This window comes from Falco cherrug, chromosome 4, assembly GCF_023634085.1.
Source record: "Falco cherrug isolate bFalChe1 chromosome 4, bFalChe1.pri, whole genome shotgun sequence".
In the NCBI taxonomy this organism is placed as follows: Eukaryota; Metazoa; Chordata; class Aves; order Falconiformes; family Falconidae; genus Falco; species Falco cherrug.
The window spans coordinates 75,566,933-75,594,305 of NC_073700.1; the positions used below are offsets into that span (position 1 = coordinate 75,566,933).

The 27,373-nt window shown below is 39.6% G+C and overlaps 1 protein-coding gene across 2 annotated transcripts in view; it reads left to right on the plus strand.

Annotated features, from left to right (window-relative positions):
- The window catches only part of CDK14 (cyclin dependent kinase 14), a 316,633-nt gene extending 289,866 nt beyond the window's left edge, over positions 1-26,767 (plus strand). For both annotated transcript variants that reach the window (XM_055709447.1, XM_027800119.2), the window contains one exon: positions 22,523-26,767. The gene's annotated coding sequence lies outside the window, so the exon portion shown is untranslated. The remainder of the gene's footprint in view (positions 1-22,522) is intronic.
- Positions 26,768-27,373: the final 606 nt, after the last annotated feature.

Sequence of the window (27,373 nt, forward strand, 5' to 3'; positions counted from 1 at the left end):
AAAACCTTGTTGTCTGAATGCCTGTACCAGCTTTCATCTTGCACAAGATTACCAGAATTACAAGACGTGATTTGCTGTCTAGTCATCTCATTTGTTCCACATTTCAGCCAAAATAAATTCTGTGCTGCCCTACCCGTTTCCATCTTTCTTCATGCAAGATGTGACCTCTGTATCTCTTTTTATCTTTTTCTTTTTCTTTTTTATTGTGTCAGGGGGCTTAGTTTTGGTCATCTGGTTGAAGCACCCTAACAGTGAGAATTACAGATCTCCAAATTCTGTGAATTGTCTACAACATGACAGATACAGCATTCAATATCCTGTAACTGTCCTCTGAAACAAGTGGGTTTGGAAGTGATTTGTCTACCCACAAAGCAGAACTATGTGCTTGCTGCCTATCTATCCTACTTTTAGGGTTATCTTAAGAGGATAAGGCTACTGATTTATAAAAGTGAAGTTCCATGAGGAGATACTAATAAGCATTTTATGGGAAACTATTGACATGCATACAAGGACAGACACTATGTGTATTAGTGTGTAGAATTCAGGAAATGTGAACGTCTGGTTTCTCTTAACAGTCTCTTCTACTATTTAATTAATAAGAATTATTTTGATCTCATTCATGTCTGACCTGAAAAATTCATGAAATGTAGTTCTCTCAGTCAACACATCTCCACTGTGTATACATATTCAGCACGTCTTTGTGAACTTAGTAAATCCATCTGTCTGAAAGGACAATGTGAAATTCTGTGTTAAACTGTGGTCTGCTACACACATGTCCATTCTCCTTTTATTTTCTTTGAACACAGAACACAGTAAAATGTATTGTAAGGCATACCAGTTTGATATCACTTTGATAGACATGATGTGACCTTATATACACACTCCAATGTACTCTAATCCGTGGTCTCCCGGCTCCCACTCTGCAGGATTTTTGCGATGTTGATGGAACCCTGTGATTTCACAGAGCAGCTGCAGTGACCCCTCGCCCTTCTCAGTGCTGCTGACAGCTGCCTACCATGTGTAGAGGAAACCTCACAGACTAAAATCTCCCTCATAAAGCAAAGATCTTTAGATAAACATGCAGGTCTGATCATGCTACTACTTTAAAAATAAATAGTTTAAACCCAGAACTTTTTGTGTAGTGCTAAAAGAGTGGTAGCTAAATATTCAAGGCATTCTGCCTGGTAAAAATAATGGATATGTGACACAGCGTCTACTTTTAAAAAAAGAAAGAAGTTCAGTATAAACAATGAAAGGTATCCTAAGCATAAATAATCTGCATGAGAAATTAGTTAATCTGTCTGTTAGGACAGGTTTGACTTGCTAAACAAGGCTCATCAGGTTCTTCTGGTTTATGATTGAGTACTGTCATAACTACCTGAAGTCAGAAAAGCATAGCCATCCAATAATTAATGTATCAAATGGGAAAGGCTGATTTCATCTGAATTCTAGCTTTCACCCACATGGTATATTTACTTCTGTCAGGATTTTTATTTAGGAAAAAATAAAATGGAGTGGAAGCAAGAGTTTAAAATACTACTAAAGAACAAAGTTGGGTGTGATTTAAAAAAAAAAATACTAAAACTTTAAAACCCTTATTAGCTAAAAACAGGTTGGCATGTTTTTAAAGCATTTCATTCACACACAGTACGCAGAGTTACATCATTGTTAATGTTTTCCTGCTGAACTACTGTCATCTTTTGTCTTGCTGTCATAGTATTACATTGATGTACCTTCCCCATTTGGGTAGAGGTCATTATCCTGGTGCCCAGTAGCGTTGCCTCTGCTGAGCAGGTCAACTGCTTGAGATCTTTTATCTAGACAAATGTTTTACCAGCACTTTTGCTCCATGATGACACAAACTGTTCCTCAGAGTTCAAATCCAGACAAATTAGCTGTGCTGTGATAGCATGTTCCCTGTACATTCACGCACTCATTCAGACCCATGGGAGTAAAGGTATCAGCTTTGTGAAACAAATAAAAATGGTGATTAAAGCGTCCTTTTTTTTTTTGCAAGATTTGCTTCTCCCAAGTAAGTACTTATCTGTTGTCTTCATTTAGTATTTTTAAATGTCACTGTAAAACTGAGTTCTCAAAAGAATGCCATTTTAAAATTAATTTTGACAGCTGTATCCAACTCTTACAAATAAAATGTATGCATAATCAGCACAATTAACAGTTCACACATTTTTGATGTGTTAGCTAATTCTATCAATATTTTCCTTTGAAATAGTAGCTTTGAGACTATTAGCCATTCCCTGGGCGTTTTTCGGTAGTTTCTTTCTGTGCATGAGTGATAATCAAGAGTCCAAATAACAAGTGAGAAAATGCCCTAAAGCTTGCTCAGCTGGGGGGCTAGGGTTTGACAACATCTAGGTGATACAAGTGGAGGACCTGCTCCGCAGGCAGGTAATAACATTAAATAAAGCAAGATGTAAGTGCCTGTTAAAATCCATTTTTAGGGTACCAAAGCTTTCAAGAGATAAGGTAGAAGTTCATTTTAATGTTCATTTGAATTATTTCATGTTGAGTGTAATACAGACAAGTGTCTTTAACAAAGAGATGGGAAAAGGAAGAAAACTTTGGTGTTTGGAACTAAGTTTTATACTATCAATTTTAGGTTAAAAGGTCTAACAAGTACGTATCACCCATGTTCAACGTTTTGGTAGATTCTGCCAGCCCTGTCCCAACAGAAATGTGTACAACAGCTAATCCTTTGCATCTCTTTGCAGGAATTTGAAGGCATTCCTTGATTTGTGAAACCGTATTTGATATGACCTTGCTGAACAAAAGTGATGAGCACTGTAATTTGTCATACAAAGAAAAGTCTCTTTTCATCTCCTATTCATACAAACCTCTATTTAGGAATGTAGCTGAACAAATATTTAGCTTTAGGGATGTGATTAAGACCTACCGAAGCAAATGAAGCTTCTGGAGGTGCCAGTGTGGGGGGCAGGAATTCTTCTCACAATCTGTACTAAATTCCCTTTAAAATTTAAAACTTTTAAGCTTAGAACGACAAAGGCAGGATCGAGGTCATTTGCCTTCCCAAAGATCTAAAAGGTATCAATGTGTAGTAGGATTTCAGTATTTATTGCTGTAGCTGCAAATGTTTAATTTATGTTGAAAATACTAATACACAAATTTGACTCCGTAATTCCCATCTCTTCCTGTCTCCCACTGGGAAAACCACATTGACTTCAAACAAGCTCTGTGTGGGTACCGGTCTCTTTGCATGGAGTCCTAGAAAGGGTCAGGGCTACAGTCTTCATATGGTAGTAAAAAAATGAAGTTCAGTTTTATCCATGTGTGTGCATAAAAGCAGAAATATTTATATCTCAAGGTATGTCTTACTGCTTCGTAACTTACAACAAAGTGCCGCTCTGAGCTTTGCAGCCAGCACCTGCTGCTCGTGGGTGCTGGCTGCCGGCGTGTTAGGAATGTGTCGGCTGCGCAGAGAAACTGAGGGAACATGCAGTTTCTACAAGCAATATATAAATTTTTTGTTGGTTAGGCTGGTTGGAGTTTTTGACTTTTTTTTTTTAAAAGTAGATCTCCTTTAGTAGTACATACAAACGAGATTTTGGAAGACTGTGTGTGTGTGAAAGCATTGGGAGCCAGAGTGAAAGAAAACTGTTCTTCAGTCTGAATTACAATTCAGGCCTGGCAAAGACTTAGTTCTTTGGACCGGTTTCACTCTGGAGGGGCGGGAGGTTTTCAGGTGAATAGGAACTGATTCAATTAGTGCTTAAGTTAATGAGTGATGTCTTTTCACTGTCTGCTGTCTCCACTGGGGATTAGACTCAGTCTGCCAGGAAGGATACAGGGCTCATCTGAACCACTGAGGCCATAAGGACACAGCCAGGATACAGACAACTGGCATTTTCATTTTTCAGTTAGGGCAATTAGTTGCATTAGCTTAATCATGCCCAAGTAGCTTGGTTCTCGCAAGGAAATTTTCTGCTTTGGTACTAAAAAATGATCAAAGACTGTCACTAGAAATTTATTTTTGTTTGTTGTATGACTTCATTTAGAGTATGCCAGTGGCTGCTGCAGCCAGTGAACCTAAATTAATGTCTGTTGGATATCTATTTAGCAGCAGGCTCCAGTTTTTTCAGCACTGTCTCCGTGTAACCTTTTAATCTAGTTCTTGTCTTTGGCTTTTCATATTTTATATATTTAACCCCTTGATGCAGATATTTTGCATTAAGTGGTTTAGAAATCCTGATTTACTGCCTCAAGGGATTAACTAGAATTCCAGTATTCTTGCTTTATCTACATTCATTTATACAGCCCATTTATTTCTAATAAATGTTGGCTAGATCATATTTCTCTGCAAACTTTAAACCCTGAAAATAAATTTATGCAGTGACATAATGAAAATAATAAAAACTGTCTCGCATATTGCTCTTATTCTTGCTTTAAATATCAGCTTCCAAAGGCACAGTGGGTTTATATTCTCCAAGTAAACACCACCTTTGAGGTTCACGCTGCAAAGCTTTAATTTTTAGTTGACTTCTGAGGGGATTTAATCAAACTACAGGATATATGATTCAAACCAAAAAATGTAATTAAGAAAAATCTTTTTCTGTAGGCAAAGAGCAGCTTGTTTTCATTAATGTTATGAAGAATGTTGTTTTTCTTGGCTGAAAACTTAAACTCATGGGACAAAGGAAGATTTATGGGGTGATCCACAAAATCACACAGGTTTTGTGTTGCAATGCTGTTTTTGCAGTGACCACTGGAGTCCCTATAGCTGAAAGTTTATCAGTGTTTCTTTTTATAAATCTCTATTTTCAGAAAGGGCTTTTATTCAGAGATTAGCTTTGAGCTAAATATATGCACACAAAGTCTCAGTGTGTATGTAGTGTGGTAAGCATGTATATTTTAATGTAAACAATTTATAATACTTCAAGAGCTCTTACATTACAAGGAAAAATGAAACTGAAGTAAGAATGGCTATTTAGACCTCCCATTCATACACTGCCTGCGCCTCTTTTTCATTATGCTTTTTTTATACATATGGCCAACTCCAAAAGCCACTAGAAGAGAAGATCAGAGACGGGATGTCTCTTGCCCTAATCCTTCAAGGTGTTAACACCACCTGTGAGGTGCTTGGGCTGAAGATCTGTGCATTGTATAAAGTTTTCACTTTTGTGATCATAGAGTGGAGGAACAGAGCCCAAGATAAGTTTGGGTTATTGGGTGGCTGTTTGACTTACTTCTCCCTTCTAAGTTTTTACCTTTTAGATTTGAAGTTCAAATCCAGCTTTAACTTTGACACACATATTTTTAAACCAAATAATACATTTATTTAGTTAACTGTATCAAATGAAATACCTTTTGTATCTTTAAAAATCTCTCTTTAAGAAGATCAGTAGTTCACAAACAGTAATGAAAAAAGGATCTTAACAGAATGCTCTTTCATTCACCATGTCAGCAAGAGTGTCTGTTTGTTTAATATTGTAGTAAACAGAAAAGTTCATGGTTCAGTGCTTAAGCCTCTGAGCTGTCTCACCAACTGTTCCTGGCTGCCAGTATTTTACTTACTCAACAGGAAACTAATTTAATTAGTACAAAGAACAGGCCAGTACAGATGCCTGTATGAAATTCTTCCAGTTTTTAAAAGGCATGTGCTAAACTCCCCACATTAGATGGAAAAACAGAGATCATAAAATTCACACAATTGAATATCTGTTATCCTGTATTATCAAAGGTTGCTGTCTCAAATTACATAACTGTGGTCTTGCAACATCAAACTAGACAAAATATTTCAGTTGAAAGATGTAGAAGCTAATAGTAAATTTGAGCCAGGCTTATGTTTCATATTAAAAATCTCTTCATTATATTTGTGACTAACTGGGAAGATGTACCATTAGATCTTAGCAACACTGTCTTTCTCCTAAAGCCTGCTTCAAGAACTTTATTAAAGTGGCAAATTCAAACAGTTGTTGGGAAATACAAAAATTAAGGTTTCAAATTCAATTTCTTCCACCTGTGGTTTACGCATTCATCTACAGTCTTCATTTGCAGGGTCATATACTATTATTTCTTTGGGGCTGCAAATTGCTTTTTTACAGGATAATGGATTGTGAACACAGATGGATAGTTAATGTTTATTTTCATCTTCATCTTTCAGTGTTTGATCCAATGCATTATGGCTACAGCATCCATAGCCTGCACCAGATACAGAAACATTAATTTCCATGGAGGCTTTTCGTGATGTATTGTATCTTAGTTCCTTGCCAGCATTGGGAAGCCACGTTCACAATACCTCCATGAGCTGAGATGGTGTGGAGGTGTCCATTTTACACACTAGGAGTTGAGGCACAGGTATTAAAATTGCAATTGTTAAAAATAAATCAGTTTTTCTTGCCTGATTTCTTAGAGCTCCTAGCATCTTTTAGTGCTTAATGTGTTCAGATTGGATTTCATTTTGCATTGACCCCAGTTGGAGAAGTGAATGCTCAGTGTATCAGCAGCCCAAGCCAGGAACTATCCTGGATTATACAGAAAATGAGAACTGCCAAGTGAATTTCTGTTAGAAAAAATATTAAATAAAATAGGTTAATGTAATTTCTCTAGCATAATGTAGGAGCTCTTGATAAAACTTTTCTAGCGTCATGTGGGAACTATGGCAGAAGTAGGACTCAGATGCAACTTTCTAGGCATTCAGCTACTGAAACTTTCTTTTTCTTGTCTCCTGCTCAACTTACTTGAGAACCTCCAATTTCCACAATAAAGGAGTCAAGGGTCTTATTTTCAATAAAACTCTTTGTCTTACAAGAGCAGCATGTAGTTTGAGCAGTGAATGTGGCAAGAGTCTCATGCGGGGCAAGCAAATGAACACATGTTAAAGTCTGCTACAGATGTAGCAGGTATTATTAGATGCAATATTGCGCAAGCATTTTTAACTCCCTTCAAGAGTTGTAATTTCCCAAATTTTCAAAAACTGAAGAAGTGAAAGAAAGAAGTTTCGGTGTATGGAATCATACTGATGCCTTCTTTCACCTTCTTCGAGATGTGTTGTCAGTGGGATTCATACCTTTCAACCCACAGTGTGAGACCAGTAGGTAGCAGTAGGAGGTGATTATCCTCTGTGTCAGGCTGACACAAGAGAAAACACGGTGCACTGTGCAAACAAGCTTACCTGCTGTTTGTTGGACAGGAGATAATGTTGTGTGACCCAGGAATAATAGGTCCTCCTGCCGCTGCTGAAAAGACATGTAGCCTCCTGGCTGTACGCTCTTTGCCGTCTGCCCTCTGCCTCTTCATGTCTCCTGCCCCTTTTCCTGACAGTCACAACCCTATTCCCTAACCTGGTGCTTCAGCCTGTTTCCCCTCTCCTTGTCAAAAAGGAGTCAGCCATGGGATTACGCTCCACAGTGCCTGTCCTGATTACTGGATGTTTAACCTGAAAGGTATTTTTAATGTTGCTCTGGTGCTTAAGTGCCGCCCCCCCCCCCCCCCCAGTCCCGTCCCGCCCCCCCCCAGTCCCCTCCTCGCTAAGAGACCGAAATGGTATTTGCAAGGATGGGAAGACGAGTCCATCCCTCTCCTTATCAAAGTTAAATGTTATGAAAGGCGTTTCTTTCACTTTCAACATGTTATCCTTCTGTCTGTTTTGTTTGCCTGCCTGTCCTGGTCAAAGATTGACTGACTGAGAACGTGGCAAATCCTGGCTTTCTCGTTTAACCACTGTTAATCACTTGACATTGCATTTAGAGCTAGTTTGCACAAGATACGTGAAAAGCAAAGAGCCTCACTTGCATGCTGGTTTAACTGCCGGGAACATTTTCCCCTCCCATCTGCTGCGTTCATTATTATTTAAAAGCAAATCAGGAGGCAGAATTGGATTAGCAGAGTGGGTGGCACCAGTGGAAAACAAGCTCTGTGTTGGCAGTCACCCTGCCAAGTTCATGTGAAATTGCCCATTTTAGCTGGCAGCTTCAGCTTAGCTTGGTGTGATGACATATGGGCCTGGAGGGTAAGAATCTATTTCCATATTATAGCAGCTTCTGCTGTGAAACCTCATAGTTTGTAGCTGTGTGGCTGCCTGGCTTCAGCTGCAGACTGCCCTCCTGGTCTGCTTCGCCATGCTGGGCTTCTTGGCTGTCAGCTCTGCTTTTTCCTGAGGTCCCCTTGGCAGCTCTACCTATGTGTCAATACCCGGGTTGCCCACGGCTACTCCTTTGGTCCCAAGCCATAAGCATATTGAATGTCAAAAAGCAAAATAGGGAAGCTCATAACCCCTTCATCTGTGGGGCCCCCAGAATCAAAGGACAGAAATCGAGCCCTTTCTTTGACTCTTAAGGGTCAGTAGTTTCTCAAAACTGCTGGGGTATGTATTTTATGTTTGAAAAATAAATAACGTAGCATGTATGTTATACGCCAACTCTAAACTCAGTCACCTCATAAATAGGTGTTTACAAATGAAAAATTAACTTCAAATTAATAAAAATCCCATTTCAAATATTGGTGTCTGAAGTTTTCCAGGATATGATTTCAGCAACCAGTGTTGTCTATTGTACTTCTACATAAAGGAGGTTTTGGTGCCTTGCATTGAAATCCCTGTGACAGGGGTACCACCAACTTAGTAGATTCTGTAAAATAAGCTCAAAGATATTTCAAAAACCAGACTGCCCCTAAGTCCCTCAGCTATGATTAGTGAGTTAACAGTAACATTTCTTATTTCAGAAATCTCTTTTTCATCCTCCACTTACTATATAAGGAAAATAATTAAAATAACTCTATGCAAAGCCCTTTCAAAGCACAAGGATGTATCTCTCTGAGTTTACAGTACTGTTTTGTTGGTTATTACTTGTAGGGATAAAAATGTTCTGAGGAGAGAGAGTTGCAGGCTGTTGACATGCCTTTAAACTATTTATTATAATTGCCACAATTTCCAGTGCCTTTTTTGATCACTTTTTTTTTTTTCTCCCCCTACTTTGGGCACACTTTACTGCTAGACCTTACTTTAGAAACCTTTGTTTTGGGAATGGTGAAGGGGGGCAGAGAAACCTCAGCAGTCGGAGTATATGATCCACTTCCATGCAATGTGAAAAATGGAAGAGTTTATTCCTATTAATCTTTGTTACCACAGCCTGTGCATGGTAGCCACCCTGGTCTAATGTCGTTTGACACAAAGGTGGACAAAACATGATGCCTGATGCCATTAAAAAACAGCAGGCACTTGTAATGGGCAGGTCAGGTGCACCTCAGAAGGTGGGAGCTGGTGCGCGGGTCTGCCTCCCCACCTGTGCCCCTACCTCTGCTCACGCTGCCAGGGGGGCTTCTTATGCATGACATGACTGTTGTCATCTCGCTGCTGTTAGTTCAGCGATGATGGGTGGAGAGAAGCATTGGAAAATGAGCAAGCATGTCCCAATCAATGATCAAAATCTAACACTCTTGAACATGCCTGTATTTATCGCCAAATGGCTGCAAAATTGGAACGTAATGTATCAGTAAGGCGGTTAGATGGTATCACTGTTAATATATCAAACCAAAGCCCTACGTTTCGGAAGGATTTCATTCTGTAACGAACTCAATTTATGAAGTCCCTGCTGGGGGTGAGAGACATGATCAGTTCTCAGGCTTCAGTGGCAACGTCTTTGTCACTGCCTGTGCCGAGGCCTGAACGTGTCACTGGGGCAGAAGGAGGCAGCTTTATTCTTCATTCATTCCTTGTGAGCGAGCTAGTTACTCGTTTCTTCATGTTAACCATCCTTCATATCTAAATTATATTTCGTTTCTGGATAAAATTAAAAGGTGCTTGTTGTTTTTTGGAAAGGACTGATAATATAATAGGCATTGTTTATATTCAGAAGCCTGTGTTTTAAAGTGAAAAGGGCTGATGATATACAGAAAGGCGCACTATCTGTTCGTAGAGAGCAGCGTGTTCTCCTGGTGCATCTATTTCACCTTCTTTTGCTAATTAGACCCAGAGCATGTCTGTTATAGAAATGCTGGGTATCATTCTGTATTGGTTATTATCTGCCCATCTGTTCTGCTCTTCTTCTCTCCTTTCCTGTAACAGTTTTCAGCCTCATCTTTGATACTTTTCATAGAGACGAGCTACACTTTACGTGGCTCACAAAACGAATACAAGCTAATCAAGTGGACTGAACTTGACTTGCTAAGAACAAATTGAGGACTTACTGTAGTGCAGTGCTGTTCAGCAATGTTAGAGAGGTTTCAATTTGAGAAAAAGCCATCGTAAATGAATTTATGTGCCCACCCAGATTTATTTTAATTAAAATCATCTGTGAGTCTTGGCTGTTGCTTTGACTACTAAGTACTTACAAATAAGCTTAATAGCCATGTTTGTTTTTTCCGCAGCTGTAAAAATACATATTCTGCTACGTGATTGGGTTTTTATCTGATTTATTTAAATAGAGTTAGGTAAAGATGCAGTTTATAGGGAAGGTTAAAGGGTCAAAATCCTATTTCATTAACTTATACACACTTGGGAAGCAGCCAAGGTAAAAGAATGCAGTGAAAGTAAGCTTCAAATAATATGAAATCTTTGAAAAGAACTAACCGCTTTGGTGAAAGGCTTTCCTGTTCTTAACCTTGTGTCATTTAAACTATTTAAATGAGCTATGCAAAACCTTACATTTATAATGGAGCTTCAAAAAAAAGATTAAGTATTTCTTGCAGTTACAAGAAAACTGATGCTTATGGCACTGAAAGAAATGCCTTTAGTACTCCATCCTACCATGATCCCTGTCTTTGCATACCACAAAATGCATGCTATGTTGCACCTGATTTGACATCTGCTATTACTGCCACATGTATGAAGGCTCTCAAGTGCTTGAGACTGCTTTTTAAGAATATTTAAGTCTTTCAAAAACCAATTAGAAGGAGGATAGCCTCTGTAATATCTGAAGGAGGCCTGATTTTCAAAGGATGTAGATGCTGCATGGTTTCTGAAAGTTGTGTCTATGAGAAGTACTTCATGCTGGATTTCCTGAACCGTGTGTTATATTTGAACATCTTCATCACACATGTGGAAAAGGTTCTTAGCACAGCCAGACTGAGAACTCTGAGAAGTAAATCACTGAGCTCCTTTGTGATCTCTTTACATACTAGATAGGATATCCTCATTGCTGTGGTGATGCTCTGTAGAGGTGCTAATTCTTGGAACATTTTTTCCATTTAATGCCACAGAGACCACACTGGGGAAATATTTCTCTTTCGGTGCTCCATATGGTTTTGTATGTAAGAATGGAACTGGCAGGGAAAGAAGCTTCTGGCCTGAAGCTGCCAGTAACTATTTCTAATGTCATAGATTTTCAGCAAGAATGCCAAGTGGGAGCTGTGTAAGTGAAAGGACTGCATAGCAGCATTCAGTAAGTTCCAGCAGATCCTGTAGGGAATGAGCATGGAGGCAAGCAATGTCTGATAAGGACACCATTGCATTTCCCAAACTGGGATTTTTTTCCTCCTCTGCCTCATTCTAGTCTTAGTAACTGTTGGGTTGGGAAACAATTCAGGCTTGAAAGGGTCAGCTGCAAAGACTTCCTGATCTCTCTGTCAGTATCATTTTATGGTATTCATGGTGTGGGTGGACATATAGTCTAAGAACTTTGGACATAATGGTATTTGGAAATATATTTGAGAATTCAAATACATCTATTACTTAAACTTGCCATTAATTTAATATACTATAATTGTGGGAAAGATCTTTCTGATTCAGTATGTAAGGTCTGCTTTCAGTTTAATTTTATGTGTGCTTAAGGGTTGCATTGCTGTCCTAAAACATGTGTTTTAATTGACATGACCACTTTGGCATGATGCTCAGTCTCTGAAAAGCCACAGCAGCAAATAAAATGTATAACCAGATGGTGCTTAGCTAGAAGGATCTTTGCGATCTAGAATGCAACTGCAATGTCTGTTCTGTCAAGCTAAAACAAAGGTGACTCCACATTGCAGATTAGTTAAGAATTCCTGGCTGGTTTCAAAAGCACTTTGTAGGAAAACACTAAGAAAAATAAAAATACAGGTGAGAAGTAGATTTTTTTTTCTAGTTTACCTATCCCTCTTTCTTTTTCCTTCTCCATCTGACTATTTGTTCTCTCATCTCCAAACAGCTACCAAACATAATTCCAAGCTGCCTGTAGGTACTTTCTGGCTACTACAATGATTTTGGTAGTGATAAACATTCACACTTCATGTTTTTTTAACGTTTAGTATTTATCTGTGGGGACTAAGATGGTTCATAGTGTTGTGATCCCTTGCAGATGTATATTTACATTCCAAGGTATTTTGTTTCTGTAAGCCAAAGAGCAAAATGTTCCACATCCTTCTCAAGACTAGCCCGTGGCTACTTTGCACTGATTACACTGGAAGCATTAGATTTGTTCCAAGAGCACTTATCTTTCAAGAAGTAACTTGGCTAATACTAACCATCACATGTATAAAAAATGCCCTATTTTTAAGTACCTGTGGATACTTTAATCTTTACATGAGGCAGTGCTTAATTTTTGGGAGGAGGTGAATGCTAATGAGACATCTGGCAGGCATTTAGTCTACCATATGTAATTTTCTCCAGCAGACTTTGCTTTGGGGATCAAAGCCATGACAGAGAAAACCAGGAATAACTGTCCAAATAAGTTCTCTGAAGTTATTTACTTGTTGTTAGATGAGGGGAGAGGAGGGAGATGGTCAGGCACATCATCTCATTTGGCTTTTGAGTTGGTCAGCTGTTGTGCTTCAGACAGAAGAAATATGCGTAGGTTTGAGTTGTAAATAGCACTGTTAAATAACGGCAACCGTCAGTTCTGAGACTGGCAGTCAGGAAGTTTCATTCGTGGTATTTGGATTAGGGCATAGTAGGTCTGCTGTCCCTGAACTCAGGAGGGGCCGTATTCTTCATTCAAAGCTAGATAAGCTAGATACTGACCTATAAAGAATTAGATGCTTTTCTATCCCTTCTGAAGTCTCTGAACTCTGGTTAAATATGACTTGAAGTTTCACAAACTGTTAAACATTTCCTTGATATGTTAGCAGGCCAACATATTTTTATTGCTAGAAGGATGAAAACCAACCAAAAAAATTCAAGGAGCTTTCAGAGGCGTGGACTGTCAGCCATCTCTTGTTTTCCGCTCCCTTGAAACATGTACAGGAGATTATCCTTATTAGGCAATCTTATGGGTATTCCCAGATCTTTTGAGTATGGTTTTTTTTCCCTTTTAATTAGTAGGTTATTATGTGACAACTTGTGTCTGCTCCCCTAAGTGGCCAGCTAAGGCAGATTTGACAGTGTTTCTCGGTACCTGAAAATAATTAGCCATTTGTGAGCTGGGAGGTGGCTTCAGGCTTTAGAAGGCAAAGCTTTGTTATTAGTGCGCTGGGGAACTGCTGTTGATGAAAAATAAGGATGTTATTCCATGATTTTGTCTATGCAGGCAAAAACAGCATGATAAATTTCTGCCTAGCTCTATCCAGGTGATTCCTTCTTGCTCTCTCACCTCCAATCCCATTAGTTGTGATAATGCAACTATTTATAAGTTTGATATCAACTGGATCACTGAGATCTACATTAAAAATAACCCTGCTTCTGATACTTTAGTGATCCAGTGTGCAGGGAGTCCCATGGACAGTTTTACCAAGACATGACAGGGGCACAAGTTGCAGGGCAGGAATAAGGAGTGAGGTTTGCAAGCAATGGGAATTCCTTAAGCTGGCTCTGCCACAAAGCTGAGAAGCGGTGGAGGGGAACCACAGCCCAGCTCACTTGCACCCAGTTGCTTGTAGTTGAATCTCCAGAGAGTGCAATGAGGAAATCTCTCACCAGCTCTTCCTGGTGCTCCTTTTGTCTAGAAGGGGTTCAAACCAGTAACAAACCTGTTAACCAGAGCATTAATGGCTATATATTGTCTTCAAACAGGTGTTCCCTTTTCTGAGTTCTGTACTATGCAATCATAACTGTTAGGCTCTTTTTTTTTTTTTTCCCTCCTTTCAGATGTTTTAATTAAGCTATCTATAAATTTTGTTCAGGCATAGCATTTACTTACCTGTTTCAGAGTACAGAGCTGGTGCTACAGCTGAGATAAGGATCCCATTGTGTCAAACACTAGCAAAAATTGTGGGCTTAGGTTCCGTCATTGTAGATCCAGTGAGACAGCATTTCTCCAGTTCGCAGCCAGTTCCTCTTTGGCAGGCATTTTTTGCAAGTTATCGGGTTGGGAAACAGCAATTTAGACACATCACATTAATTAGGAAAAAAAAAAAAAAAGGAGAAAGAAGGAGGAGGGCTTGTTTGGGTTTCTTGCATTTGGAATCTAGAAATCTTTGAGTTACATCCTTCCATTTTTCTATTGATATAATCACAAGTGAAAATTTATGTCTTATATAGGAATTCAGTTTCACAGGAGGCAAATCTTAGGCTTAACAGCCATTAAAAGTATAAATAACATACTGAATCCTGAAGCCTTTGGAAAAGGAAAAACAAACAGAAGGGTGTAAGAAGTAAGGATTTTGCTGTTTGTCAGGTTTGAGAAGGATGTTCTGGCAAACAAGTAGCACTAATACTTTTTCTGTTCTTGATGTGTACCAAAATCCTGAGCTTGCTTTTTTGTTTCTAATAAGGTTTCCATGGCTTTGCTTGCAAACCATATTGAGCTCAATAGCACTGCTATTTTTGTAGTATCTTCGTCTGAAGTATTGGTTTTCCCAGAGCTCACTTAGAGAGGGCTGTGCTTTATTCTCAAAAACTAGAAGACACGTAGTAGATGCAGTCCTGGCCATTTTTCATGTGAAGCCTTATTCAAATGGTAATTGTAAAAGGCTTTGTGGACTTTGTTCTCAACTCAAAGAAAAAACTTCAGCTGTGGGCAGCTAGGGTAGGAAGGAACTTTTGCTGAAAGACTGAGAGAAAACTAATTTGGAAGTTACCACAGCCACTCAAAAGTTAAAGGTATACTTATAAATCAGCTCTGAAACCAATCGTGTTGTATCACTGGTGGTGAATATTATGAATGAAATATATTACAGTGAGGATCAGGACTTGTATTCCTTTTTTTCCTAACAAGACACACTATGAAGGAATTCATTATAATATTTTGAAGAGACCAGTGTGCAAAGTATGCACAGTTGGTTTGCAATTATTGATATGCATATATGCTACTTAGCAACTGGTGTATCATTTAAGGGTAAGTCTTGGCTCTTCAAAATCACCCCCCACACACTGGGCTGTTGGATGCATGAAGTCCTAGGTGATGCAGGATTTTCATTTTGCACTCTTATTGTATAGAACGGTATAATTTTTAAAACACACAGTCCAAGTAAGGATTCCAACAACTTCCGAAGTTTGCAGCTGTTCTACTATTGCATTTTTGTTAAATTTAACTGTATTTATGTAATTTGAACTATTGGTGGCTCCAGCTAAAATTGGGCACTCCTTTTGGGAGACAGGGTAAACCCAGAGGCTGGAATATAAAACAGAGCCCCTGTTACAAAACAGAGGTTACGGGCGGATAAAGTGACTTGCTTCCAGGCACATTCATTAGCAAAGCCAAAATCTTGATTTCTGCTTTCCAGCCCCATATTCACTGTGCCACGGACCTCTCACCTTTAAAAGGTTATGTCACTTGCTTCATGTATGTGTACTCACAAAATCATTTAGTTTGTAATTGTTACTATTCTAACTTTTTATTTTCTAACTAGTTTACAGTTGTTGTCTAGCACTCACTTCTTTTTAGGGTCACCCTGTTGCACCCACCTTGAAACTCTAGTCACCACCCATGGGCAAATCCCTTTATTTGGAGTTGTGGTGCTCTGCTCAGAGGCAAAGCCCATCTGTGAAAAATTCTTTGTGGGAAGAGGAATTCTTAAAACAGGAATGTGTCCATATGCAATCTGTATTATGATTCATATTTTATAACTGTGGAGAATAATATACAGCAATTTTCATCACTGAAGATAGGGTCTAGGAAATCCAGTGTGTATAAGAATACCAACGCAGTAACTGAGACACAGGGGAAGAGAGCAGGGAAAAAATAATCACTAACTTATTTGTCAAATGTGGTTTACTTTTAATGACTGATAGTCATATTATAGTCATATTACTATAAAGTGTAAGTATCCTGTGCGGTGCTGTGTCTGTGAAAGAATAACAGCCAACCGCTGCCAAGACAATCCAGAGGTGTCATTTAAACATTAAATGAGATTAAGTCTTACTAAAGAAATCTAAAGTGAATTGGAAAAGATGTGGGCTGTGTGAGAGGAGCAAGGTGACCGTGTTCTGTCTTTAAGTTATGCCCCATCCTAGGAAAAAGACTGGAGTTGCATTCATAGTGTCCTTGGCAAAGGAGGTTGCATGTGATGTTTTGGCCACGCAGGTAAATTGCAAGTGTTTTGCTAAGGCTTCTTTAATTCTTTAGTTACAGCAGTGCAGGATCCCGAGTTGACACTATAAACTGACCATGTCAACACGGGCTTTGACACAAGCTGAAATTAGGTTGTAATAATTCAGTTTCATTCAACCCTGAAGGTTGCTTTGTAGACAAATCGCATCACAGGGAGGAAGATACTTTGTTTCAGTGCTATTTTAGAGGTGATGCAAATCCACTGTTTTCCTGTGTGCCACAAGATCCTTGAGTTCAGGAATCACATACCAGCCTACAGCAGAAAATACTTTCTTCAAACCCTTCTCAGTTTGTAAAAAAAATCATAGTTTTTCGAGTGTCAATTATATTTTTCCAAATAAATTTTTAATGACAGCCTTAAGTCTTGCCTCTCCTGTGTATTTTGGGGCATGGATAACTAGGTAAATCTAAAGCCCAGCAGAAAGCAGTTTTAGTAATCTCATATTTAGCCTTAGTGAACAGTATTCCTCGGGAAACCACGAACAAGGTATAGTCCATCGAAGAAAAGCCTTCAACAAAGCTGGGCTGTGTACTGAAATGTTGAACTAACACCTTTGAAGATACACAGGCAACTTTATAGGTAACAGTCTACAGAGCCTTGTCCATGGGGTAATTCAGAGCTTGAGCTAACAATATTGCAGATCATTTATTTTTCATATATTAGAACATTTGCTTATCTTTTAAGTTTCACAGAACTAAAACTTCCCTGCAAAAGACAGCACTCTATACAGTGTGACAATTGCATATTTTAAAGCACATGTTTATAGAAATGTCTTTATGTACACATGTATCCATACACATTGACTCACGTACGCATGGTATGTTTGCATTTCCACACATATATTATAAATGTTATAAAATAAGTTATATTTTATAAAATATAAAGTTTTATTTTATAAAAGTTACAAAATAAGACATGTATGCATGTATATATGTGTGTATATATTTGACGGGGGAAAAGAATTTACGGGAGGCTGGCCAGATTTAATTTGTCTGCTTGTATTTAGCAATAAGGGCTTATATACTCAGTTTGCTCAAAAGAGTGAAGAAGTACTCCTTGCCTATGCCTCAAATCAGAAATGCATGAAGTGCAGCTGCAGAGATAATACATTCTCCCCAAAGGCTTTGGCTGAGCAAATTAGGTGTCAATGGGGTGCCTGCGCAGGCAGTACTCTCTCTAATTAGTCTCTTGAGCCTAGTTGGTGGCAGGTATAAGATGATCTAATCAATTGGTCTGTGTCTGATGGTACGTGTAAAAATCCTAGCAGGCAGAGCTGTCTCCCACAGGTCACTCACCTGCACAGTGGGAACGCTCATTTTCATTTTTCATCTCTTCCATCACATGATGCTGACAGTTGGTTTTAAGAAAATTGAATCCAAAAAATATCTAGTTCATAGGGCATGTAGGTCAAAATAAAGTTGCATTATGGGTATTGGTGATCCAATTAATTAATATTTATAGCAACGAATTGCATGTAGATATTATCTAAGTGCAAATAGTATTGATAATGTTTGGCTGGCTTTTTAAAATGACTTCTCTAACAAAAGTAGGAATAAAAGGTGTGGAGAAAATCACCTGTTAATAGTGTACTTTTTTTAGAGAGGACGAACAGTATCTGTGGTGTGTGCAGATGTGGTGGAAGGAGAAGCAGAAAGATTATATTGTTGATGATCTTAAATACCCCCATATTTCAGATCATAGAGAATACAGTATCTCCAGTTGTCAGCTCACAGTTTTATTTTAAACCTGGCATTGTAGAATGATAATAATGCTAAATCAGCTGCCACATAAATAGACCTGCACTCTGAGAGTGCTTTGCGTGCTAAGGACTCTGTGGGAGCACAGCTCCGCCTTATGTGATAATTTATACAAAAATTGAAAGCACCTAGAGAAGGATGCTGATGCTGCCGAAAGAAGCATGTATTGAATTGGTGATTTGCATTTTTACAGGAAAGGACATTCTGTTACTAATTAAAATAAAGAAAATATTTGGGATTTAGTCACCCTCCTCTGCCTCATCTCTTGAGAGCATGATTAATGTTTAAATTACAAGCTTTAGTATCCCTTCCTAGAACCATTGTTACATCAACAGCTACTGCATTCTGAAGTTGGCATCTGCCATTTTTAAGGTGGGTTAATACCTTATTTTATCCCATTCGGGATCTCAGATAAACAGGATGTATGCAGCAGATGATTTCTTTAGATAACAAACATACAATTGAGATCCTTGATTTAGGTCGCTTGATATTTTAAGCACATCATTAACTAGATTTTAATCTTCTATTAGGTTTAGTAGAGATGTCATGAAAGGAAAAAGTACCTGGACCTGTGGTGAAAAAATACAAGTTCATTTTTAAGGCAGTCTGTTACATTTCATTTGTTGATGTTGTTGTTGTTTTTTTAAAGGAGATCTGAAAGAACCCTATTTTGTTCTTGGGAAATCACAAGTTGTAAATATTCCATTTAACAAACTACGCTTTTATAAGCAAAGCTGTGACCAGAGGCCATAAACACAATCTGTCAAGTCACCAGGCAAAACTTTGATTTGTATGATCAGGAAAATGTATTAAATTCTAAGCAAGGATATTTCTAAAATATATCTTAAAAAATGCAAACATGGAATACTAAACCATCTGGGAACTGAACGGCAGCACTCTGTGGAAGGCCGTGCCTTGAGTCTTGGTTGCATGAACAAGAGCCCCACTGAAGACACAATGCTTTTTTAATAAAAAGATAGGTTCACACCAAGCTAAAATTTTGGGTTTGATTTATGTGGATTTTCAGCAGTGAACAGATACTCCTCTTCCTCCAGTTTAGGGGAGCTCTCTATTTGATGTGAGTCTCATCTTAAACAAGAACGAAGAGTAGGAGGTCCCCTGTCTCACAGCACAGCGATTACAGCGCTCCTTGGAGAAGCGGCATCTCTGTGTTCAGTTTCTTCCTCTGCCTTAGGATAGACAGCCCCCTGTTCCCCCTTGCCCAGCAGGAGGCTGGCACTCCACAAGGGCACGCGCAGGCCAAGGGAAGGGATTTCACCTGTTGGCTCCACTTTGAGTTGACAATAAACGTTCAGTGAATCAGGGATTCAGATGCAAACGCTACATATTCCCAGCGTATATATTTCTATCCACAAGGCTTGTTTGCTGTGTCAAAGACCATGTCAGCATTTTATGCGCAGTGGAATTGTCTCGGCAGCCAAAACTGAGGGTTCGGCCTCAGAACAACCTGGCCATTAGGGTGCTGGTGCAAGCAGTGGGTCTGTCGTGCAGGCCAGTTTCCCAAACTGGGCGGGTGGTATATTTCAACACATCTTCAGAGAGACTGTGGCCACCAGCTATTCCCTGGTTCCAGTGGCACTATGTCTTCTAGCTTTCCCCAGCCAGAATCACTGGGGGAATGTGGCATCAAATGATGGGTTTTTTTTTTTTTCCAGGGAGTTTACTGTTTGATCTAGTCTAAATCTTGAGCCAGTGCAGAAGGTGGAAGGTGGCGCTGCACACTGTACAGTTACACAGGCACTCGGCTTCACAGGAAACCAGTTACCATTGCAGCACCGGCATAGCCAGGGCCCAGCAAAGCTGGAGCTGGTGGAGTTGTGATCATAAAACTGTTGGCTGCCTTATACTGCACCAGAGTGTGAAAACAAATGGGGTTCAGCAAAAAAACTTTGCAGTCTCCCAGGCACATTTATGTAACCTCTGCCACCCTTTCTTAGTTCTCTGTGTTCTGCCCTTGGTGAGCATTGGTGCTGGCAGTGGTTTCCAGTATGCAAAGGGTTTTTTTCCCGTGTTAAATGGTAGCAGCTGTCAGTTTGTTCATTTCTAAGGATGCTTTTAATGTTCTAGGGATTGATTCTGGAAGTGCTAGGTTTCTAAAAAAGGTGTTCCCCCATTTCACAGGCTCAGCCTCTGCCCTGGAGAACGTCACCAGCTTTGCCTACAGAGCAAAACTTGAAGCCAGAAAATGTAGTATTGTCACTAGGAAATTGTAGCACAACCCTGGGAGAAGCGTGATGCCCACCTCCTTTAGAAATTGTCTTCAGGTCCACTGATATAAAGGAAAAGTACCATGTAATTAATGTAATTGCAGTTATTCTCAAACCTGAGCAATTTGGTAACTTCTGGAAAAGCCTCTGTCCAGAGGCTTTTCTATCCAGATCATTTTGCCTGTCCTAGATGCCCCTGCTGTTTATGCCAGTCTCTGGAACTCCAGCAGTTTGGGCTTAGCCTGAAATCAGGCCAGCTCTTCTGGATCTGGGCAGATGTGGCTTCCAAGCCACCAGCCCACCTTCCACAGCTGTAGTGTGGGTGGCAGTGGGGGCAAACGCAAGCTCAACATTGGAAGGAACTTTGAGAGTTTAGTTGCTTTGTAACTCCAAAAAGATAATCCCTAAAATGTGCTTTTGAAGGAAGGGAAATGTGGAATTTGGGAATATTGTCAACAGTGCTTCACCACTGAGCAGTTGTGAATCTCTGCATGTTCCAAGCACTGCTTTTATTTTTAAGCTTATGAAGGGTAAACTAAATGGATCAACTCTAATGTATTCCTTTAAACAAGATTTATTGGCGCATCAGCCAAGCTCCTAGACCTGGGGAAAGTGGGGCTTTGGTGTTGAATAAACAGTCCACCCAAACTCCAGAGGCATTTAGGAAACAACCCAAGCTGGACTCAGGAGGTGGTAGACCAAGCTCCAGGAGGGCCCAAGATGCTGCCACACATCATTAAGAACTGACTTTCTTTAATCCGGTGCAGGTATTCTGGCTCTTAAAGGGCAGAAGAAGAGCTCTCAAAAACCATGGCAGGAACCCTGGAAATTAGGAAAGTTAGATGTTGTGTAGATATTAGGCTGTTTTGATCAAATCCACAATTAAAATGTTACGCTTGAAACTCCGGTTCAGAACTGATGCTTTGGTTTTCTTCTACTTTTTAAATGAGAGCTAGGCTAGATTCACTGGCACCTGCATCCAGTTTGATTTAAATAGTTTTAGGACATGCTAATACAAACCAGTTCCATGCTCAATGAGTATTTCAGCATTCCTGAGTGCTAAAATTCCTCCATATCTGACTGTCTTCCTGCAACTACATTTTACAAAGGTAGCAGGTCTGTAGTTACAATCCTTGGTCTTGAGAAACCTTGGAAATTAAATACATTTTGTACTTGAGAGAACTACAGAATTTCTCAGAAAGTCTTTATTACTTGGCATAGAATTCTACTTGGACATTTATTAAGAGTTAAACATGTTAATTATAAAATCTTTCCAATGGCTGCAGTCCATCCAGCCTTCACTTAGCCTTCATCTGGCTCTTCTTGCAGTTGTTGGATGCTTTGGTTTGAAGTTACACTTCCCACATTCTCAGCCTGCCTCCTGTTCTGTGTAAATCTCAAAAACATCATGGTACGTACCTTCTTGCAAGTCCAGTCACTGCTTTGAGCCTCCACAAACAGGAATCGCAGCAGGGTGAAAGACAACATAAGCACAGCTATTGATAGTGATTATTTTTGGCATATGAAAGGAGAGGGTTTAGTTATCAGCCTGTTAACAGAAACACACTGAAATAAAGGTGAGTATGTTTAAATGCAGGACACCACGTAGCTCCATAACCTGATTGCGTTTGCAGAAATGTTCGTGATTTGCCGCAAGGTACCTCAAGTAACTCTTGGGAAGCAACCCTGAGGAGACCTTTTCATAAACCAGTTGCAGGCATTGCTGTGAAGGTGATCACTAGGGACTCCATGACAAAGGGGGCAAAAAGAGCTTGTAAACTCCTGAAGCTGTGCCAGCATTTAGTAAGCTTCCTTTGCATTCATGGGGTGTGATCACCTTTAGAAGAGCCAAGCGTATATTTATGGCTGCCTATAATTTCCATGGAGAATGTGAGTGCTGATGGCACCTCTGAAGATTAGCACTTGGGGCAGAGCTACATGAATATGGATAAATATATCTCACTTAAGCAACGACCCTGAAAACATTGGTGGTTTAAGTTCATTTTCTTGAGGTACCAGCTCTAAAGTGCTTTGAAAGCTGTCCTTTGCTCTGAGCTGGTGTCTTCATAACCGGCTTTGGACTAACCTATGTTTTACCAAGCAAAATATAATCTTAAAACACAGTTTGTGAGCCTTATTATAATTTATATTGTTTTCTTACAGGATTAAATTTACCAGTTTGGAGGAGGGAAACAAAAACCTAATGTGGAGGCCGACACCAGGAAGGAACCACAGCCTGTTTCCTTTCTTTCTTTATGGTGGATTTCATTCAAAAGAAAATTGAAGCTGGCAAGACCCTGTTTTTCCCCTGCAATTTGTTTAAAACCTTGCACGCCTTTGGATACCTTGTGATTTCAGACAACTATGTGAAGATTAAGCTTTTGCTTACTGATACATGGCATGTACTCTTTCAGTCTTTTGTGTTTGATTTTGTTTGATTTTCCACTGCAGCGCTGCATCTTTGTAAGGATTTTTATGCTTTCACCAGCGATGTCTTAAATACATTAAGACAACACATTTGGTGTTCCCACTTCTTCAGTAAAGACTGTAAAAAAAAGCCAACAGCATAAAGGACACTGTGCATTTTCTTTGAGAGTTGTGCATATTTTGCAACCAATGGGAAGACTTTCTGCCAGAGCAAGCCCAACTTGTCTGATCGGCTGACAATTACAGCACCTTGCCACTGTTCCTGAAGTGTTGTTGGGTTATTTCTTTTTTCATTATCTCCACAGACCATTCATATCCATTTTAAAAACATGGCAATAATTGCATGTTTACTTCAGTACTCTGAATTTGGTTACCCTGCTTAGGCTATGTAGCATGCCAGTTTTCAAAATAGGCCTGTGAGAAAGACAAAGCAAAAATGATGAGATGTACGCAGCTGACAGATATACAATTAATTCTTTATAGTTTTATTCCCTTCAAGAATATATCTTTCTTTTATGGGTCTTGGCTAACATCTCTATGTTTTTCCTCACACTATTTACCTTTTGGAATGATTTTTTGAAAACAGAGATGATGAAACTGTTCCATTTAATTCAAGGCAGATACTAAGGTATAGAAAAAGTTCTGTTGAACAAGCCATTAAATCTAGCTGTGTTACTTTGCCACATACAAGGCAAAGTGGAGAATTTTCCTTATCCCAAACTGTTTGCTGTTCCACACCAAAGCACCTTTTGAGTTATTTTCCATAGGTATTCTGAGCTAATTGGAAGGCACTACCAGATACTGTGTCTTTAGATAGCTTTTTTCTGAATGAATCATTCAGATGCAAACTTTGCAAGAAATTAAAACTGTGTGATTTTAGAAAAGGAAGCCCCAGCTACATTTTGGTTGGGGAGAACGTGTTCAGGGGTGTGATAAAACTGCCCTGACCATATACAATGCTTTGCATTCAGAGAGGGCAGGTTATGGTGCAAAACCCACTGTTGAGTTATAGTCCTGCTCGGACAGAAACGCTTGCTAGGCAATATTACTCTACTCATAAATTTGACATCCTTTGCTTGATGGATGCATTGAATTACATTTTTAAGAAGTGTCGTAACACTTTGGTTAGCTTTCAGTGTTTAAAAGGAGGGGAAAAGGATTTGTGCTACTGCCATCTTATTAAACTCCAGCAGTGTTTAATAAGAAAAAAAGCACCCAATAAGGCAAGTCCTTGAATGCGCAAGTAGCTACGAAAGGCCTCTTAATGAACTGGGATACAAGTCTACACTTTCAAAGAGCTGAACCATGGAAATATTCTCAATATTTGCACAGCCATTAAAAGACAATTTTCCCCAGTGACATGCCTGTTTCAGGATCTGGTAAAAGCCATCTGAAAGCCACTTTCAGTCACAATCCTATTTAGAACTTATTGCAGTTTTTCTCCTGTGTTTATGAGGGGGAAAAAGTGACCACTGAACTTTTGAATTTATCACACACTGAAACTGCCTTAGACGTGGTTTGTTTGGGTTTCATGTTTCTTTTTTTTGTAAGAGAAAAGTCTTTTATACATTATCTTTGCTACTTAAATCGTGTGCAGTTTGATGACTAAAATTAGCTATTTTTAGAAAAAAAAACTTGCTGCAAAAATCTGAAGAATTTTTGAAAATGTAACAAAGATTTCAATTAGGAATACAAGGGTAGTTTCATAGACGCTTCTGCTTGGCAGCTTAAATTGGGAGGTAAGCAATTACGCTGCTCAACTAAACACCGGAAGGTTTAATATAGAGAGTAATTCCCCAACTGTTCCCACAAGCCTAGCACATTACTATCCATAGTGACTCATGTACAGTGTTTGCTTACGGTACGTCTGTGTGTGTGTGTATGTGTGTGTACACACACATGCGCATGAGAGTATCTTCTCTGCCCCATTCTCACTTTTAAGCAACAACTGAAATAAAGTTGGCCCAAAAATCTGCCAAATCAGTTGCCTGAAGGGAAGTGCATACATATCTATGTTCCTAAACAGTAAGTTGATTTTCAGCAGTAGTGAGGCTATCTCAGTTACCAGTCAGTCAAGGAGTGACCAGGATCTCTTATTTAGGCACCTGCTTCCTGGGTGCCCGTTTGTCTGCGGTGACTTGGGTTTGCTGCTCTCCCGTGGTGGCTCTGGGCCCTGGGGATCTTCCCCTGGCACCAAGGGGACTTGGGCTCAGCAAGATGGTGCCGTTCACTTGAGCACTGCAAATTATTCTTCTGGAACATCAAATCTGCTGGGAAATGTCAAGGTTTTTTGAGATAGTAGAAGCTCCTTGTCCCAGGAACTGACAGTATAGCCTTATTTCCCTCTTCCTCCTTCCAGCAGAGCTATTACCTGCATGGTTAGCCTGATTGACACCCATCAGTTAGGACTCCCTGACAGCCCACCTCTCCAGCATCTTGCAGAAGTTGGGTTTTCACCACAGCTCTTCTCAGTGTTGCAGAATGGATTGTTTCAACCCCATCAATGTTCTTGAGACAGCTTCAGCGAAGATCAGTAGCGTTACCATCTTTTTCTCCCATCCTTCTCAAATCAGGTCCCTGGAGAATCTCCAAAGGGTCAAGAAGTAGCCTGGCCTTCCAGACATGCTGCAGGTGGCCGGGTTTCATGCCATCACAGTGAAATGTTGGCTTAAGTGACCTGTAGTCTCAGGGACACAGTCCTTGAGAAACTGTGGGACTTACTCAGCGTTGATAGCCAGCAGCAACATAACGTTTATTTTCCTGCCGCTTGGCTGAGCCCCAGTAGATCCTTCCTGATGATGCTGAGAGGATGTGGCTTTGCTGCAGGAGGGGAGAGCAGGCACAGGGCGGCCGGTGTAGTAGGCAGATAAAAGTGGGAGGGCATGTTCTGACTCTGTATGAGATCTAATATTAAGTGAATGGGGAAGGGAAGATGGTGATAGGGATGGTCTGCACAATACAGAGATTCCTTACAAGTTCAGGTTCACAGGACCTGACTTTACAAGTCAGCCAGCTGGAGATGGCTTAGTCCTCTCCCCTGCTGGGTTCAGATCAGCTCTAATCCACACCCAGTAGGCACCGCACCAGTTAGGACACTCCAGTAGTGCCGACATTACATTATTCTGTGGTGTCCCGGATTGGTTGGGTCCTTCTCATTCTCACTATTGTTTTTAATCAGAACCATGGTTTAAGATAACTTGTCAGTACATGCAAAACTGAACATTCAGTCTGCAGTAGACAGAGGCACAGGGGTTTTCACTTTCTCTTTGATGTGTGGGGGTTCTGCACTTCAGACTCCTGGGGAAAGAAGGTAGGATAAGAAATCCCCTGTGGGCCAGTGGGTGACGTACACCCGTGTGCTCCGTGTCAGTGCACGCAACTGAATGTCGTCAATGCTCTGATATGCTCATATACAAAATATTCATCTGTGAATGTTACTGGGTTTGTAATCTTTGTTATCTAAAACTTTTAAGCTGTACAGACTGGGGCACAAAATCCAGACACCCCATATAAACAGAATTACGTTGCATTACTGAGCATAAAAATACTCTCCCCTACCAGCATTTAGGTGGAGTGACTGTATGTTACTGCCTTGCATTTTTCACATAAGCAAAAAATGTAAAAGTAAAAGATGCACTAGTAATTCCCATCCCCCAAAATGCATTTCAGTGGTGCTGCATACAAAATCCCTGCTTGCCAGCTTCCACATGGATTTTTGTATGGTGCACTAAGAGGTGTTCTTTTTTTAACAAATAAAAAGGGGAGGGCTGGTACATGAAAACATTGTTAATGTAATTAAATATATATATATATACACACACTTCAGAAGAACAGAATAGTAAGCAGTACGGTAAAATAAATGTCGCATTATTTGTTACACCTTGTAATTTGTCTGTATTATGAAGGATGTAATGGTTTGTCAGCTGTAACTGTTGTTTTCTTGTAACATCATATTGAATAAAGTGTAGCAGAATCTCTCTTCTCCTTGGTATGTGTGATCTAGACTTAACCCAGGGAATAAAGCCTTTCATTTACTTTTTGTTCTCCAAAAAATGAACAAGGAGATGGTTGTAAACAGCAGATTTTTAAAGAACGAAAAGTTCTTAGAAGCAGGCAGGCACTAGACAGTAATTAGTTGTAAAGATTAGGCACTGATTCAGTCAAACACATGAGCTTAATCAAAACTACAAGGTGGTGCTGACTACACAGGGCAAGGTTCTTCACTTTTCTGTCTGTAATATTAAGTTAATTATTTGGTGTCTCTTTTCATTTTGTTATATGTGTGACAAGGGACCTATTTACAGTACACTGGCATTTAATTGAAGCAGCAGAAGGGCTAGTTTTCGGGGCGGGGGCGGGGAGCAGGTCTGATTTAAGTATATCGTTTTGTGGAGAATGCACATTTATGGCTTATTGCAACTTCTCTTGAAATAAAAACTTAATAATTCTGGTGGAAAATCAGGCAAAGCATACGATACGCATTTTTCACAATTTTCATACAGGTGTGTGATTATACCTTTTCATACTTGGTTATTTATCTCAATCAGTGAGTGTATGCTGCTTGGATTCTTAACCTGTTTGTTTATT